Genomic DNA, 16,737 nt, shown 5'->3' on the forward strand with positions numbered 1-16,737 from the left:
TCAAGAGATTACTGGAACTCACTAGTTGAAAATAACTGTGGAGTCATTTTCTTCTGTGTGAAGTTAACAGAGACCTCAGTTTTAAATGCAAATAAACCATATGGGTCTATGGTGGTAAGAATCCGGTGGTTTTATTTGTGGGTGAGTTGTAGTTTAATAGCATAGATGCAACACACTGAAGTAGGGAGAAGCCCTTCTTCAGCATCACTGATGTCTTTGGAAGAGCAGAATTCAGACACAGACACACACACACAAGAACAGCATGTGAGGTGCAGCCAGAGCTAAGGGTGAGACCTGGAAGCCACCAGAAGCCGGAGAGCAGCAAAGCTCAGGCTCCCTCACAGCCCTCAGAAGCCACCAAAGTTGTGCAGGACCCCCTGAGATCTCAGCCTCTAGAACTGGGAGACAATACAGACAGTCCTGCTGTTGAAGGAAGTCACTTTGTAGTACTTTCTTACAGCCCCAGAAAACTAACATAGGAGTTATTTCATTGTGTGGTGGTATTAAGAATAAAAAGAACCCTTTTAAAGTCTCTCACTCTCTGCATGTTGTCCACTTCTGGGTCTCTGTATTAACTACCATCTATTGCAAGAAGAAGCTTCTCTAATGGAGGCTGAGAGATGCACTGACCTATGGCTATAGCAATATGTCATCAGGAGTCATTAAACTGCTATGTTCCTTCAGCAGAATGACAGTATTTTCTCCACTCCCTTATAAAAAACAGAACTGCCAAATTCTCCATTTTATTTATCTTATTAGAGTGTGTGCATGTGTGTGTTACAGGTGTGCAGGTGGGTGTGCTTGTGTTCACACATCCAGAGGTCATTTGGCATGTCCAATTCAAAATGTCCAGTTGTCATCCTCTACTTCTCTGCATCATCCATTGTCTTGACAGGGGTCTCTCCCTGCAGAACAGGAAGTCTGCAGTGGAGCAGCCATTTCAGTTGATTTCTTACTGCACCCCTTGTATACAGCACTAACAACTTGTCAAACCACCTCACAGGATGAGAGTAAAAAGAAAGAAAGACTCATCAGACGACAGTGGGCGTGGCCGCACTCTGACCATGACTGCTTGGGGAGTGTGTACATCCTTGGCCCTCTAGTTAAGCTCTGATCTTACCTGAAGGACCCTAAAGATGGAGCCCAGGGCTTTGCTGGATCTATTTGCTTCCCCCAACACCTTCTCAATGTGACCACATAAATCTCCTTTTTCTGTTTCCCAGTTTTGACTCTTTTAACTGGCTTGTTAAGGAAGGGTGGCCAGACATGACTTGGCACAGGTTTTGACCACCAAGTTAACTCCTAGAATGCAGGTGGGGTACAGTAAAATAACAGTCCCCTCAGCCATCTAGAGACAGGGAGAACCTTAATATGACTAACTTTACCTTTGATCCTTTGTATTGAGCCTTTCTCTTATCTTAAAAAAAAGAGAGATAAATTTTCTACCCTTTTCTTTTCTAAACTGAGTACACCTAATTTCATGTTGTGTCAGAAAGATTTTTTTTTAACAAACTATGGCCACTTCAGTTCCTTTTTTAAAAATTCATGTTAGTTGTATTATAAAATTATTATTATTAGTTTTTTGGTATATCCAATCAAAGTATGTGTACAGATTTAAATTTCAATATTGTGATCATATTTTAAGGCCTAATGAATACATAATACTTTATACATCTGGGCACCCTAAACATCTTAAAATCTATTACATAATATCTTTAAATGCTAATTATTTATATAAAACAACATTCGTTAAAGTCATAAGATTTTATTAAGCTATAAAATTGAATGTTATATTCATAAATTTAGATGAGGATTTCCTTCTAAAACAGATTCTAAATATATAGTTAAATAAATTTTTATCCTGTTATATAATGAGTGATATAAAATTTGAGTGATTTCTTCAAAATACTCTTAATATAAATATATATGTGTGTGTATATATGTATATATATGTGTGTATATATATATATTTATTTATATTATATAAAATGTTTAACGTAAGACTTTCATACAATATAATCTGGCGATGGTTTCCCCTTCCTGAGCTCCTTTCAGAGCCTCCCTACTTTATCTATGAAAACTAAAGTTCAAAGGATAAAACACCAGATGATTTCATCAACCGAAAGAAAAGAACATCACCTCAGAGACTCCTTTCTGATTTAAAGCTCACAATTGTCCAGGCACTTCTAACTCACTCCTGGGAGGCAGAAAAATGTCTCACATTATCTAAGAATAAACTCATGTGGATGCAGAAAAATTCTGGATGTACTCATCCTCAATGCCACTGATAATGGAGTATCCTGAGGAACTAAACACTTATCTGTTTATGCTTCTTAAATATTTTGTAATTAGATTTGAAAAAACTACTTATGATATCTAGTATTCTATCTGGTATATTTCAAATGACAAAATAATACTAATCTTGGTTTTAATGAAGCTACAAATGAAGATATTATGTCCTTTCATTTCATCTTGCCTTTCTGTTAGGACTGTTTGCTTACCCTAAGCCCCAAATTATTTTAAAACTAATGTTTGAGCCGGGTGGTGGTAGTGCACACCTTCATTCCCTGAAGGCATAGGCAGGTGGATCTCTGTGAGTTTGAGGTCAGCCTTGGTCTTGAGTTCCTGGCCAGTCAAGGATACACACACACACACACACAAAAAAAAAAAAAAAAAAAAAAAAAAAAAAAAACCCTGTCTCAAAAACAAAACAAAAAACAAAACAACAAAAAACTAATGCTTGAAAGAGTCAAGATTTTTCTGTCTTTACACACACACACACACACACACACACACACACACACCACACACACACACACATTCTTATTATCCAGTGTGATTTAGCTAAAAAAAAAAAGTTTTCTAATTTAAATTTTAATTCCTTTATTCTAACTAGGAATACTCAAAGATTTGAGTTTACTCTTCTTATGCAAATTATACAAAGGACATCAGTCTCCAGTAACAATATCCATTATGGTTTTATACCTTAAGTACTGGTGTTTCTTGACTTAATTAGCATCTAAAATGTTCTATAGTATAATTTTAATTTCTATAGTATAATTTAGTACAAATTTAAAAATGTGTGTGGGCGGCGGTTGACAACAGTACAGTGACTCCTTATCTTGGGCTAGTTCTAGCCCCTGGGACAGCCATTCCTTGCCCGTGTGTGTCAGAACTAACACCCCGTGACTAATAGATAAGTCTTTTGGACTCTACTAACTTAGCAGACCACTAGCTTCAGCTAGCATCTTGGGCCTACAGAAAAGCTTCCCCCATTTCACTGTACCTGTCCTCTCTGATGTTACCCACCAATGGGTAAACTTGGCTTGATTTGTGACTTTGTTCTGTAAAACTACAAACCTTCATCAAACTGCTTCCACAATAGAACATGGAGTTTGGGGTAACCTAAATCTACGTTCCTGGGCCATGGTCACTCAAAATGGCTCCAAAATAAACTGTCTCTTATTCCCTTAAAAAAAAAAAATAGCCACTGAGAATTTCACATTGATGTCCATGTAAGCATAAGATGAGGCATTTATGTAGAATTTATGTAGAATGAAGGCGGTTATGTAGAGCGGATACAAGTGTACAGTTCAGAATTTAGGTGAGCCGCAAGCCACCCACTACAATCAGGCTCGCTCTCAACTTGGCCTTAAATAGATCTGGGAAAACAGATGGTTCAAAATCAGTTGTTTCAATAAGGCTCAAGTTCCCACATCTGTTAACTGAGCAGATGGTTCAGTGGCTGTACCTGTGTAAAATCTGCGTGGCCTGGTCACAACCTCACACCAAGAGCCAACGCAAGAGCTGGGACAGACAACAAAACAAGTCATCTCAGTGATTTGGGTTTTTTTTTGGTTTTTGGTTTTTGGTTTTTTGGTTTTTGGTTTGTTTTGTGTGTGTGTGTGTGTGTGTGTGTGTGTGTGTGTGTGTGTGTGTGTGTGTGTGTGTGTTTTCAAGACAGGGTTTCTCTGTGTAGCTTTGGTGCCTGTCCTGGATCTCACTCTGTAGACCATGCTGGCCTCGAACTCATAGAGATCCACCTGCTCTGCCTCCCGAGTGCTGGGATTAAAGGCGTGCGCCACACTGCCCGGCTAATCTCAGTGATTTGTAAACTGTGCCTATCTTTGTATTTGTAATTATCTTTGGGGGAAAAAACAGTCTCCAGTTTTGTTTTTGGGGACAAAGTCATAAATGCTCAGGAGCTAACGTAAATTCACCTGTCTGGTCTGAAAGAGACCCCACTGTGGCCCTGCCTGAGGCTTTCACCCCTCAACCTTCTAGTTACTCTACCTCTGGCAGCCCAGGGAGTTCACTCTCTTCCCAAAGGAGAAGTTGGCACCAAGGCCCAACTGTGACACCCAATCCTCTCACACAACCATCTCCACCACCTGCCGCCCCGGATGACACTTCAGTTTCCTCCCTGCCTCTCTTCTGTCTTAAGCCCACGAGTGACAAATCTAGTCAGTAAAGTAAATCTAAAGCATGTCAACCATGGACAGCCGTGACTTTCACGTGCTATTTTGTCTGCAGTATAATGAGAATGTGGTGGTTGAAACAGTAGCCATTAGAACACATGGATGGGGGCAATGAACTCTCAGTCCTGGGCCCTGAGGAAGGTCCCTCTGCAGTTAAACAAACCTAGGGGGAAGGTCCCAGCTTAGAAGCCTGTAAGCTGACTGTGCCACAGCAGTCAGCAGCAATACATGGAGACGCCGGGAAGAGTGAAAGAATATTTGTTCCAATTTCTCTTTTGCCCACAATATCCGCTGGTTTACGGGAAACTTCAAACAAGGCAACAGTCACCCTCCACTCTCTGCAGAGGCACTGGGACAGAGTTCAGTAACAGAGTGTGTTTAGTAGGCAGGCTCATGGCCCTGGATCCGATTCCCAGCACAGATCTATGCGAAAATTCTGCTGCGAAGAGTTTAAGCAGACTTTCTTCAGGGACCGCCAGAGACAAGGTCCTTATCGCTTTATTTCTCAAGATGTCATCCTCAATGAATTGTGGGCAGTGCCCATCTAGTGCCTGCCTTCTTCACTCCGTGTGAGCATCAGGAGGGCGGGAAACAAATGCCATATTTACCACCACATCCTCTGGCCATTGCACGTAGCTGAAACAGCTGTCTGAAGAAACTAAAGAAAGGAGGATTCCCTGTTTCCATGGCTTCACTCCTCCGAGACCACGTTCAGCTTAACAGTACAGTGACACCAACAGGGACCCTAAGTCAGCCCTTCTCTTTAAAGGTCACAGAGATCCAGGAGGCTGTGACAGGTAGGCTAGCCACATCACTTGTGGCTACAGCCAGGGAACTAAAAGCACATGTGGTGCACCTGGTAAAAGAGGTGGCAAAGAGGACTTCTCACAGGCAGAACCCTGCCAGGACTCTGAGTGGACTAGGAGGATGAGGATGGCAGCCTTCCAGCATCACCACCTGGGCTTCTGTCCCCTCAGGAGCCAGAGCGTCCCCTGCCTGGCTCATCCTTCCTTCTCTGCCATCAGCTCCTACTGCATCTCCATGCACAAATGCCTAGAAGCTCTTGGCTTTAATGTTGCCAGTTCTAGGGGCCTGCCAGGACCAAGACCAGCACTTCTTAGTCAAAGCGCCAACCTGGGAAAGCCAGATGGATTCAGGAAAAGCAACCTTAATTACACACGGCTGGATTCTCTTGGCTTCCTTCCTCCAGGTGAAGGAACAGCTTAGAGAAGAGAATGAGGACAGCAGCTGGGACAGCAGCTGGGATTACATGATGCACCTGCTGTTCATCACTCCCCTGCCTGTCACTCCCCTAGGTCACTCAGCATGTCACACACTGCCTTGCTAGCTGTCAGCATCAAAGTCAGCCTCCACCACTCTTCTCACTCACTACCTCCTGCCCCCTTTCTGGAGCTGAACTTCCACTTCTTACTAAAGATACAGAACATCTACTCTCCTGCCAAACACAACATTTACTCTATTTTGAAAGTAGTCTGAAGGACAAAGTCAAGAAGCTGCCTTCTGCATTTGGAATATTACTTATTATGTACTAGCATAAACCCACAACATGGTCACAGCTGCCTTGTAGCATACATTCACTTATTTTGTAAACAATACCACTTCAACATTAATTAGGGATAAATACTAAGTAATTCTCTCTCTCTCTCTCTCTCTCTTCTCTCTCTCTCTCTCTCTCTCTCTCTCTCTCTCCCTCAAAAGGTAAGTTTGCAGAACAATTCATTAGAAGGACCATTTTCAGGTACTCTATAATCAATTGTAGTTTATTTCCTTATGTGAAATAACGCTTACTCAAGTTGAACAAAGCTGAAATACCTTGCTAAGCAGTTAGTTCCTATGTGCCCTGAATTTGTAAGATTCTGAGAACATAAAAGCCAAATTCTGGGTTTTTTTTTTTTCACTTATTTTAAAGTGATTATATAATGTAATGGGTTTCATTATGACAATAAAAGCTAATTACTGATGACTATGGAGACTATATACATGGTCCTTTCACCCCCCTTTCACCTGGGTGTTGATACTGAAAGCATACAAGAATGAAAAATTTCAGAGATCGCCTTGCTCTATTAACCTTCTTCATCTAGAAATCCCTGGCACCCATCATTGGCCTATATACAGTAGATAGGTTATAAATGTTTGACTAGCGTGATTACATATTTATAAATCAATACTGTATATGCACGAGTCTTCATCTGGGTTCATTTAAAACATATACATACTGCTCAGTAACACATAAAGCTTATAATGTTACAAGATCATAGACTCAGCTTTAATACACACTGAAATCACCTAGAGATTTTACTACAATGCAGATTCTAAGCGGCCGCTTGGGGTAGAACCTGATAGCATAATTCCAATAATTGGTCAGGTGACGCTGAAAACCATCTAAGGATCAAAGGAGGCCGGTTTTAATTCCCTTTAGAAGACTGTACAAATATCTAAAGTCTTACTTCTCAAAGCCAACATACCACTACTAGAGAAGCAGAGCTCATGCCTTTGGGAAATCACATCTATTATTAGACGCCATCATTCCACGGGTGTTTACTTAGTACCCGTGTCATAGTGCCCAGGGGTTTCTGCTGCCTGTTCTGCACAACACAGGGAGCTGTAACTCCCTGTTCGGTTACAGCCACCCCTTGCCTCTTCTTAGTAACTATATGTCAAGTCTGATGAACAGAGAAAAGACTGGTTCTTTTACTTCAAGTGGGGGGGTGGGGAATCAGAATTTTCCCTTTTTCCCCATGCTCCTAAAATATCATTCCTACCACAGCTTAATAGTTAATGCTAGTAGGGGAGGGAGCTAAAATGGCAGGCCTATAACCTATAATTGTGTCTGCTAGAACCAAAACAGGTAAAGCACAGAACCCCAAAAAGTTTCCTCTTCATAGAAAATGGTTGAAAATCAGGTCAGCTTTGTGGCTGCCACCTACCTAACAGAAAATTCTAGAGTCATTTTGACAGCTTCTAAGCTAATTTGACAATCAGTGAAACCACTGTATCCTTAATGATGCGTTTGTTTGCCCGTCCAGCATTTCTAGCCCATTTCCACTCCTTTGAAACACCTGCTGACCAGCAGAAACCACTCTCTACAAGGGACTCCAGTGGCCACTCTAGGATGGACTCTGGGAGGCAACCATTACTGCCCTTCTTGACCTCCATTCTGGTCCTCCACTCATTCTCTGGTCCTGGTGTAGCCTGCCCACAGAAGCCCCTATGTCCAGCTCTCCTCCTTCCCCTAGGGACTCTGCCTCTTGATCCAGACCCAGGGTCCCCCTAGTTCTTTCCTGTCACCCCTTCCAGCCTTTCCATCTATCCCAACTCCAGTCCTTTGTGACAACTGGTCACCCACAGAAACACTCCCTATCAGGGACCCCACGGCCACACTAGGATAGGACCCAGAGTGGTTAACAGCAACCAAGGAACAGAACACCCACCCAACAAAGAAGACAACAGATATCTATGCCAAGAACATCATAACTTCAATATCATAACTCCAGATGCCTAGATCCCAGGGCAAAACATACATGAAAAGCCAAGACAATATGCCTCTTCCAGAAGGTAGCAACCACATTGTGATAGGTCCTGAGAAAAGCAATTTAGCTGAAGCACGAGATAAGGACTTCAAAGTATCAGTTATGAGTATGTCAAGGACCTCAAAGAGGATATGAATAAATGCTTTAACGGAGACCATAAAAAACAAAGAGTTGAAAGAAATAATGAAAAAATTCAAGGTGTGAAGACATAATTAACAAAGAAGAAATAAAATTATTAAGGAAACCCAAATTGAAAATGAAAACTTACACAAGTGAAACAAAACCTCAGAGATAAGTCTCAACAAGAGATTACAAAACACTGAAGAGACAACTTGTCTTGAAGACAAGGTAGAAGACATGGATAGCTCAGACAAAGAAAGTGTGAATCAAAACAAAAACAAAATATAGACACAAAACATACAGGAAATCAAGGACACTATAGAAAGACCATAGGTACAGAAGAAGAAGAAGAAACCCAAGTCAAAAGCACAGTAATTTTTTTAATCATATACTTAACAGCTAACGTAATATAAAAGTGAATACATACCATGTATGTCTTCCTGGGTCTCGGATAACTCACTCAGGATTTTTTTTTTCTAGCTCTGTCCATTTACCTACAAATTTCATGGTTTCTTTTTTTCCTTAAGAGCTGAGTAACACTCCATTGTGTAAATGTACCAAATTTCTTTAGCCATTCTTCTGTTGAGGGACATCTAGGTTGTTTCCAGTTCCCAGCCATTATGCACAGAGCAGCAATGAACATGGTTGGGCAAGTGTCCTTGAGTAGGATGAAGCATGCTTGGTATATGCCCAAGAGTGGTAGAGCTGGGTCTTGAGGTAGATCGATTCCTATCTTCATGAGGAACCATCACTGATTTCTATAGTGGCTGCACAAGTTTGTATGCCCCACCAGCAATGGATGAGTGTTCCCCTTACTCCATATCTTCACCAGCATGAGTTGTCACTTGTTTATTAATCTAGCCATTCTGACTGGATAAGATAAAATCTCAAAGTAGTTTTGATTTGTGTTTCCCTGATGGCTAAGGATACTAACATTTCTTAAGTGTTTCTCACACTTTGAATTTCCTCTATTGAGAATTCTGTTTAGATCTGTACCTCATTTTTTAATTGGGTTTATTTGCTTCTTGATAGCTAGTTTTTGTTCTTTATATATTTTGAATAATTGCTCTATATCGATGTGTAGTTAGTAAAAATCTTTTCTCATTCTGTAGACTCCCACTTTGTCTGAATGATGGTGTCCTTTGCCATGCAGAACTTCTCAATTTCATGAAGATCTATTTATTAATTGTTGATCTTACTGCCTGTGCTAACAGTTTTCTCTTCAGAAAAGCATTTTCTGTGCCGAAGAGTTCAAGGCTATTTCCTACTTTCTTCTATCAGGTTAAGTGTATCTCCACTTTTTCTTCTTTCAGTTAAGTGTATCTGGTTTTGTGTTGAGACTTTTGGTCTATTTTGAGTTGAGTTATATACAATGTGGTAAGTATAGATCTACTTTCATTCTCTACATGTAGCCATTCAGTTTGATCAGCACCATTTGTTGAAGATGCTATCTTTTTTTCCAGTGTGCATTTCTGGTTTATATATATATCAGGTTTCCATAGGTATGTGATTTATGTCTGGGTCTTCAATTCCATGATCAATGTGTCTGCTTTTGTGCCAATACCATACTGTGTGATTATATGTGAATATTAACTGTTAAGTCAATGATAATCAGGCTACAATCTGTAGAACCATATGATAGGTGTAAAGTAAAGGAACTAGAAGGTACAGATAGGTCTTATTAGGAAAGAAAAACAGAATCAATAGTTTATGGATGGAGGGAGGGGCTGGAACCAAAGTGGGGAGTAGAAGAGAAGGGAGGATGATAAAGGGAATATAGGGAAAGACAGCTAAAATTAAGAACCATTTGAGGGGTAGTATGGAAAGCTTATACAGTAAAAGTTTCCTAAAATATATACATAAGTGAAGGCAATCTAAATGAAATCGTCAAATAATGGGGGAGACTCAGTCCCAACTGGCCATCTCTTGTCACTAAATGAAGCTCCAGTTCCAGGACTGGGTTACATCTAATTGGATTGTTGGCCAATGGGTCCATGAGAAACCACAAACAACCCAAGGCTATGGCCAAGGCAAATAGGTTACTCTCCACAAAAAGACAGCAAGGCCCAGTTGGTATGCACAATACTGACACAACTCATTTAACATGGAGAAGTCAAGCTGGTGCCTACATAGAGCCTTCACTCCTCTGTGTCAGCATTGGTAACAGGAAAGTACTAGGCATGATAGCAAAAGAAAAACTTAAACACCGAGCCAGTCACAAACCCTTTGCTCTACAATGGTGTCCTGCCTGTAAGACACACCAGGACAAGGTGGCACAAAGCTTATGGGAACCAACCAATGTCTGATTAGACTTTAAGGCCCACTCCATGAAATGGAACTAATATCCAACACTGGATGGGTAACCAAGAACCAGAGACTAGATAGTCTGGGAACCTAGGGTAAAACCAATACTACTGGTCTTAAAAAACAAAACAAAATAGTGATAAAAATGACTCCTAATGACACTGTGCTATACTCATCATAGATCAGTGCTTGCTAAGCCATCATCAGAAAAGCTTCCTCCTGCAGCAGATGGAATTATAGAAGCCAACAGCCAGATTGCAGAGTGAGAGACCTTGGAACACTCAACTCTAAATGGGATGGCTCCATCAAATCTCTCCACTTGGGGCTCAGAGAACCCTGATGAACTGGAGGCAGAAAGAGTGTAAGAGTCAGAGGGGATGGAGAACGCCAAGAGAACAAAGCCCTCTAAATCAACAGAATCAAAGCTCACGTGAACTCAGAGACTGAGGCAGCATGCACAGTGCCTGCACAGGCCTGCACCAGGTCCTCTGCATACATATCATGGCTTCTAGTTTACTGTTTTTATGGGATTCTTGAGTGTATAGACAAGTACGTTTCTGAATCTTGCTCCTTCTCTTGGGCTTTTTCTTCTGCTTGTTTGTCTTGTCCAATTCTGGAATGACAGTTTTTGTTTTATGATATAGATTTTATTGTTTTATTATTATCTCTTAGAAGCCTGTTCTTTTCTAAGGAGAGACAGAAAGGGAGTAGATCCAGATGGAGGGGAGATGGAAGAGGAACTGGGAGGAGTAGAGGGAGGGGAAACTGTAATCAGGATATATTATGTGAGAAAAGAATCTATTTTCATAAAAGGAAAAAAATCATAGAAGTACCCCAACTAAAGTAAGAGATGCCTATTAAGGTACAAGAATCATACAGAACACCAAACAGGCAAAGGCAAAAAAAAAAAGAAAAAAAGAAAAAAGAAAGAAAAGAAAAAGAAAAAAATTCTCCACAGCACATATTAGAAACATTAAATGCACAGACAAAGAAAGGATATTAAAAGCTACAAGGGTAAAAACCAAGTAACATATAAAGGCAAGCTCATTAGAATAACCAACTTTTCAATAGAGACCTCTATAAGCCAGAAGGGCCTACAAATTCTAAGAGACAACAAATGGAGCTCAGACTATTATATCTTGCAAAACTCTCAATCACAATCAAGGCAGAGATAGAGATAGATAGATAGATAGATAGATAGATAGATAGATAGATAGATATATAGATAGATAGATATTTCATGATAAAACCGCATTTAACACAATTTCTATACACCAATCCAGCTCTACTGAAGTCAACAGAAGAAAGTTTCAGACTGAACAGAAGGTTAATAACACCAAAGAGGACCACAAGGATTATTTAATCCCAGAACAGTACATCAAGGGAGACTGAGGGAGGACACACCATCATCACATCAAATAACAGGAACCAATAAACACTGATGACTTTCGATATTAGTAGCCTCAATTCCCCCAATAAAAAGACACACACTAACAGATTGGATTAGAAAACAGAATCAGTTTTTTCTGTTGCATCCAAGAAATCTACCTCACCATCAAAGACATACAGTACCTTAGGTAAAGGATGGAAATGGTATTCCAAGCAACTGGAACCAAGCAGCAAGCACATGTAGCTATTTTAACACCTGACCAAATAAACATCCAATCAAAAGTAATCAGAAGAGATAGAGAAGGACACTCCATACTCATTAAAGGAAAAATCCACCAAGAGCACATTACAATTCTAAATATTTATGCATCAACCATAGTACCCAAGTTCATAAAAGAAACACTTCTACAGCCAAAAAAAAAAAAAATCACATACTGACCCTAACATAGTGATAGTGGGTAACTTCAATACCCCATTCTCACCAATAGACAGACTATGCAAACAAAAACTAAACAGAAAAAAAATGCTGGGGTTAAATAGCATCATAAATTAAAAACCTAATAGACATCTACAGAACATTCCCCCCAAATATTAAAGAAACATTTTATTAGAAACTTGTGGAACTTCCTCCAAAACTAACCACATAGTAGTAAACAAACAAGCCCCAACCGATAGAGGAGAAGTGAAAGAAATACCCTGCCTCCTGTAAGAACACCCTCAATTAAAGCGGGATATCAACCACAAGAGAGATAGCAGAAAGTATACAAACTCATGGAAAATTAATAACTCACTAGTGAATGAAAAAATGGGCCAAGACAGAAATCAGGAAGGAAATATAAAAATTTTAGAAGTGAATGAAATGAAAACACAACATACCCAAACCTATGGGACAAAAGAAGGTGGTTCCAAGAGGCAAGTTTTTCCACCAAAATCTGGAACAAGACACGGTTGTCCACTCTTTCCATACCTATTCAATATGGTACTTGAAGTCTTACCTAGAGCAATAAGACAACTAAAGGAGATCAAGAGGATATAAATAGGAAAAGAAGTCAAAGTATCTTTATTTGCAGGTGATATGATTTTATAAAAAATAAAAAAAAAAGACCCTAAAAATTCCTCCAGGAAACTTCTACATCTGATAAACATTTTCAGCAAAGTATCAGAGTAGAAATTTAACACATAAAATTAAGTAGCCTTCCTTGATACAAATGAAAAACATACTGAGAAAAAAATCAAGGAAACAGTGCCTTTCACAATAGCTGCATATGTGTGGATAACTCTAACCAAGCAAATGAAAGACTTGTATAATAAAAACTTTAAGACACTGAAGAAATTTAGTAAGACACCAGAAGATGTAAAGATCTCCCATGCTCATGGATTAGTAGAATTAATGCTTTTAAAATGGCCATTCTACCAAAGCAATCTACAGATTCAATGCAATTCTCATCAAAATTCCATTTCATAATTCTTCACAGAAACGAAAATGACAATCTTCAACTTCACATGGAATAAATAATATACATAATATATATTATGTTAATATATATATATATATATTATATATTATATTATATATCAGCTAAAACAATCTCAGCGTTTTTGATCCCAGCACTCAGGAGGCAGAAGGCAGGCAGATCTCTGAGTTTGAGGCCAGTCTGGTCTCCAGAGTGAGTTCCATCCAGGACAGACAGGGCTTTACACAGAGAAAAACCTGTCTCGAAAAAACAAAACAAAAACAAAAACTCAAATAATAAAATAACTGCTGGAGGTGTCATCACTCCTGATTTCAAGATGTACCACAGAACTATAGTAATAAAAATAGCACGATTTGGCATAAAAATAGACACAGTGATCAATGGAATTGAATCAAAGACCCAAACATAAAACCACACACCTGATTTTTGACAAAGACGACAAACATACCACTGGAAAAAAGACAGCATCTTCAACAATGATGCTAGGTAGTCAAGTTGGGTGGCTGCATGTAGAAGAATGCAAAAGGATCCATATTTATCACTCAGAACAAAAACTCAACTCCAAAATCAAGACATCACCATAACACCAGATACCCTGAATTTGGGTAGAAGAGAAAGCAGGAATAGGCTTGATCTCATTATTATCACAGGAATGGACTTTCTGATTCAGGACATCAATACTGTAGTATTAAGATCAACAATTAATAATTGATACCTCATGAAAGTGAATAGGTTCTTATGGCAAAGGACACCATCATTTGGACAAAGCAGCAGTTCATTGGACAAATGAACATACTTGCTCATCCATGCTCATTGCTGCTATACTCATAATAGCCAGAAACTGAAAACAGCTAGATGTCCATCAACGGACAAACAAATGTGGTGCATTTATTCAATAGAATACTATTTAGCTATTAAGAAAAATAAATTTGCAAATTATACACCTAATAGAGGGCTATTATCTACAATATATAAAGAAACTAAAACAACTGGACATCAAGAAAACAAGCCAATGGGGTACAGAACTGTCTTAGTTAAGGGCTCCTCTTGCTGTCAAGACACCATGACCACAACAGCTCTCTTTAAGCAGCTCTCTCTGGCTTAAAGGTTCAGAGGTTTGGTCCATTATCGTCATGGCTGAAAGCATGGCAGCCTCTTTAAGCAGCTCTCTCTGGCTTAAAGGTTCAGAGTTTGGTCCATTATCGTCATGGCTGAAAGCATGGCAGCACTCAGGCAGACATGGTGCTGGAGAGGACTACATCTGAATCAGCAGTCAGCAGGACGAGAGTAAGCAACTGTGCCTGGCTTGAGATTCTGAAACCTCAAAGCCAACCCCCTGTGACACACTTCCTCCAACAAGGCCACACCTCCAAATCGTGCCCCTCCCTGTGAGCCTATGGAGGCCATTTTCATTCAAATCATCACAAGAACTAAACAGAGTTCTCAAAAGATGAAATGTTTAGTGGCTGAGAAATATTTAAAGTAATGTTTGACATCTTTAGCCATCAGAGGAATGCAAATTAAAACTATTTTGACATTTCATCTTACCCTGAACTCAGAATGGCCAAGAAAAATGAAGCAAATGACAGCTCATGCTGGTAAGGATTTGGGGAAAAGGGAACACTTATTGCTAGTGAGAATGCAAATTTGTACAACCACCATGGAAATCAGTGTGGAGGTTCCTTAAAAAGCTGACAATCAATCTTCCACAAGAACCAGCTATATCATTCTTGGACATATTCTTAAAGGTCTCTACATCCTACTCCTGGCATATTTGCTCATCCATGTTCATTGCTGCTATACTCATAATAGCCAGAAACTGAAAACAGCTAGATGCCCATCAACTGACAAACAAATGTGGTGCATTTATACAATAGAATACTATTTAGCTGTTAAGAAAAATGAAATTTGCAAAAAAAAAAAAAAAAAAAAATGATGCAGGTAGAAACAATCTTCCTGAGTGAGGTAACCCAGACCCCCCAAAAATCATATATTGCATTACTTCTTTTATACATAGATGTTAGCTTTTAACCTTTAGATATGTGTTTCAATCCAAATAACCACAGATGTTAGGTACCTAGCAAGGCACTAGGGAGGAACAGAAGTAGATCTTCCAGTGAAGGGAAACAGAGTACAGTGTTACAAAGAGATAGAGGGGAAACTAGAAAAGAAGAACCAAGTGGAGAGTAGGATGGGAGAGCAGGGGAAAGAAAGGAATATGGGGAAAGATAATTCACAATAAAGGCTTTTTGAAAAAACCACACAGAAACCTACAACCATATATATGTGAATGGGAAAAAATTCAAATGGTGTCATCTTATAACGGAGGAGGCAATTGTCCTAACTAGACATTTTATGCCACTAAATAAAACCTCCCATACCAGGCATCTTGTTGAGTTACTGGGTAAAAGTGGTATCATGAACCCCACCCACCCCCGCCCCCCACATCACAGGCTACTACCAGGTCTAATGGTTGTTCTCCACAACCTGATCAAGGCCTATTGCAGAAAATAACACTTAAGTCATAGAACATAGAGAAGTTGAGGTGTTACCCAACTAGAAGCTTTTCCCCTACTGACTAGTACTCATGGTATTAAAAGGTACTCTGCACACTACCAGAGGAAAAAGTAATCATCAATATCACTGACTATAACAGCAACAAGCCTGCAATATATACTGGTACAAGCACAGCATGAATATTATTGAGAGTAACCAACAACTTTTTTAATTGGGTAGAAGGCCCACTCATGAGATGGAACCCATACCTGACACTGCTAATGTAGCCAAACACTGAGACTGGACAGGTCATGGGCCCAAGGGAAATCCTACTACTATTATTCTAAAAAAGGAACATAACATAAAATATCTCAAATGACATATTGGTATGCCCATAGAAGCTTTTTCTTGCAGTAGATGGTAATTAACTGGGATCTACAACTGGACACTGTGCCTAGTGTGAGAGACTTTGGAGCACTCAGTCCTAAACGGGATGTGCTCATCAGCCCCTACCCTCAGTTCTCAGATATCTCTGCAGAAGAGGAAGTGGAAAGAGACAGAGGTGATGGGTGACCGAAGAAACAGTGGCTTGCTGACACAACAGGACCATTCACTTATGAACTCAAAGAGACTAGCAGCACAAACAAGCCCTGCACAGATTCAAGCAGCCAAATCCCAGAAGGCAAGAAGACGGAAGTCCCACACTCACCAGGAAGCTATTTACAATCAATACCTGAGAGGAAAAGGAAAATCGGGTTTTTCCAATGGATTTGTCACGGCATATATCAACTCTAGGGCAGGCCCATGTCCAGCAGTAGTTGGCCAACACAATGAACTCCATGAGTTTAGTTTTGTTTTATGTGTGGATAAGTGGGGAGGGGGATATTTGTTTTCTTTTGGGTCTTAGTGGGGTTTGTTTTTTTG

At 39.8% G+C, this 16,737-nt stretch overlaps 1 protein-coding gene across 1 annotated transcript in view; it reads right to left on the reverse strand.

The window, feature by feature from the left end:
- The window catches only part of LOC114693869 (WD repeat and FYVE domain-containing protein 2-like), a 141,879-nt gene that overhangs the window by 65,784 nt on the left and 59,358 nt on the right, over positions 1-16,737 (reverse strand).

The sequence above is a fragment of the Peromyscus leucopus genome, unplaced genomic scaffold (assembly GCF_004664715.2).
Source record: "Peromyscus leucopus breed LL Stock unplaced genomic scaffold, UCI_PerLeu_2.1 scaffold_243, whole genome shotgun sequence".
In the NCBI taxonomy this organism is placed as follows: Eukaryota; Metazoa; Chordata; class Mammalia; order Rodentia; family Cricetidae; genus Peromyscus; species Peromyscus leucopus.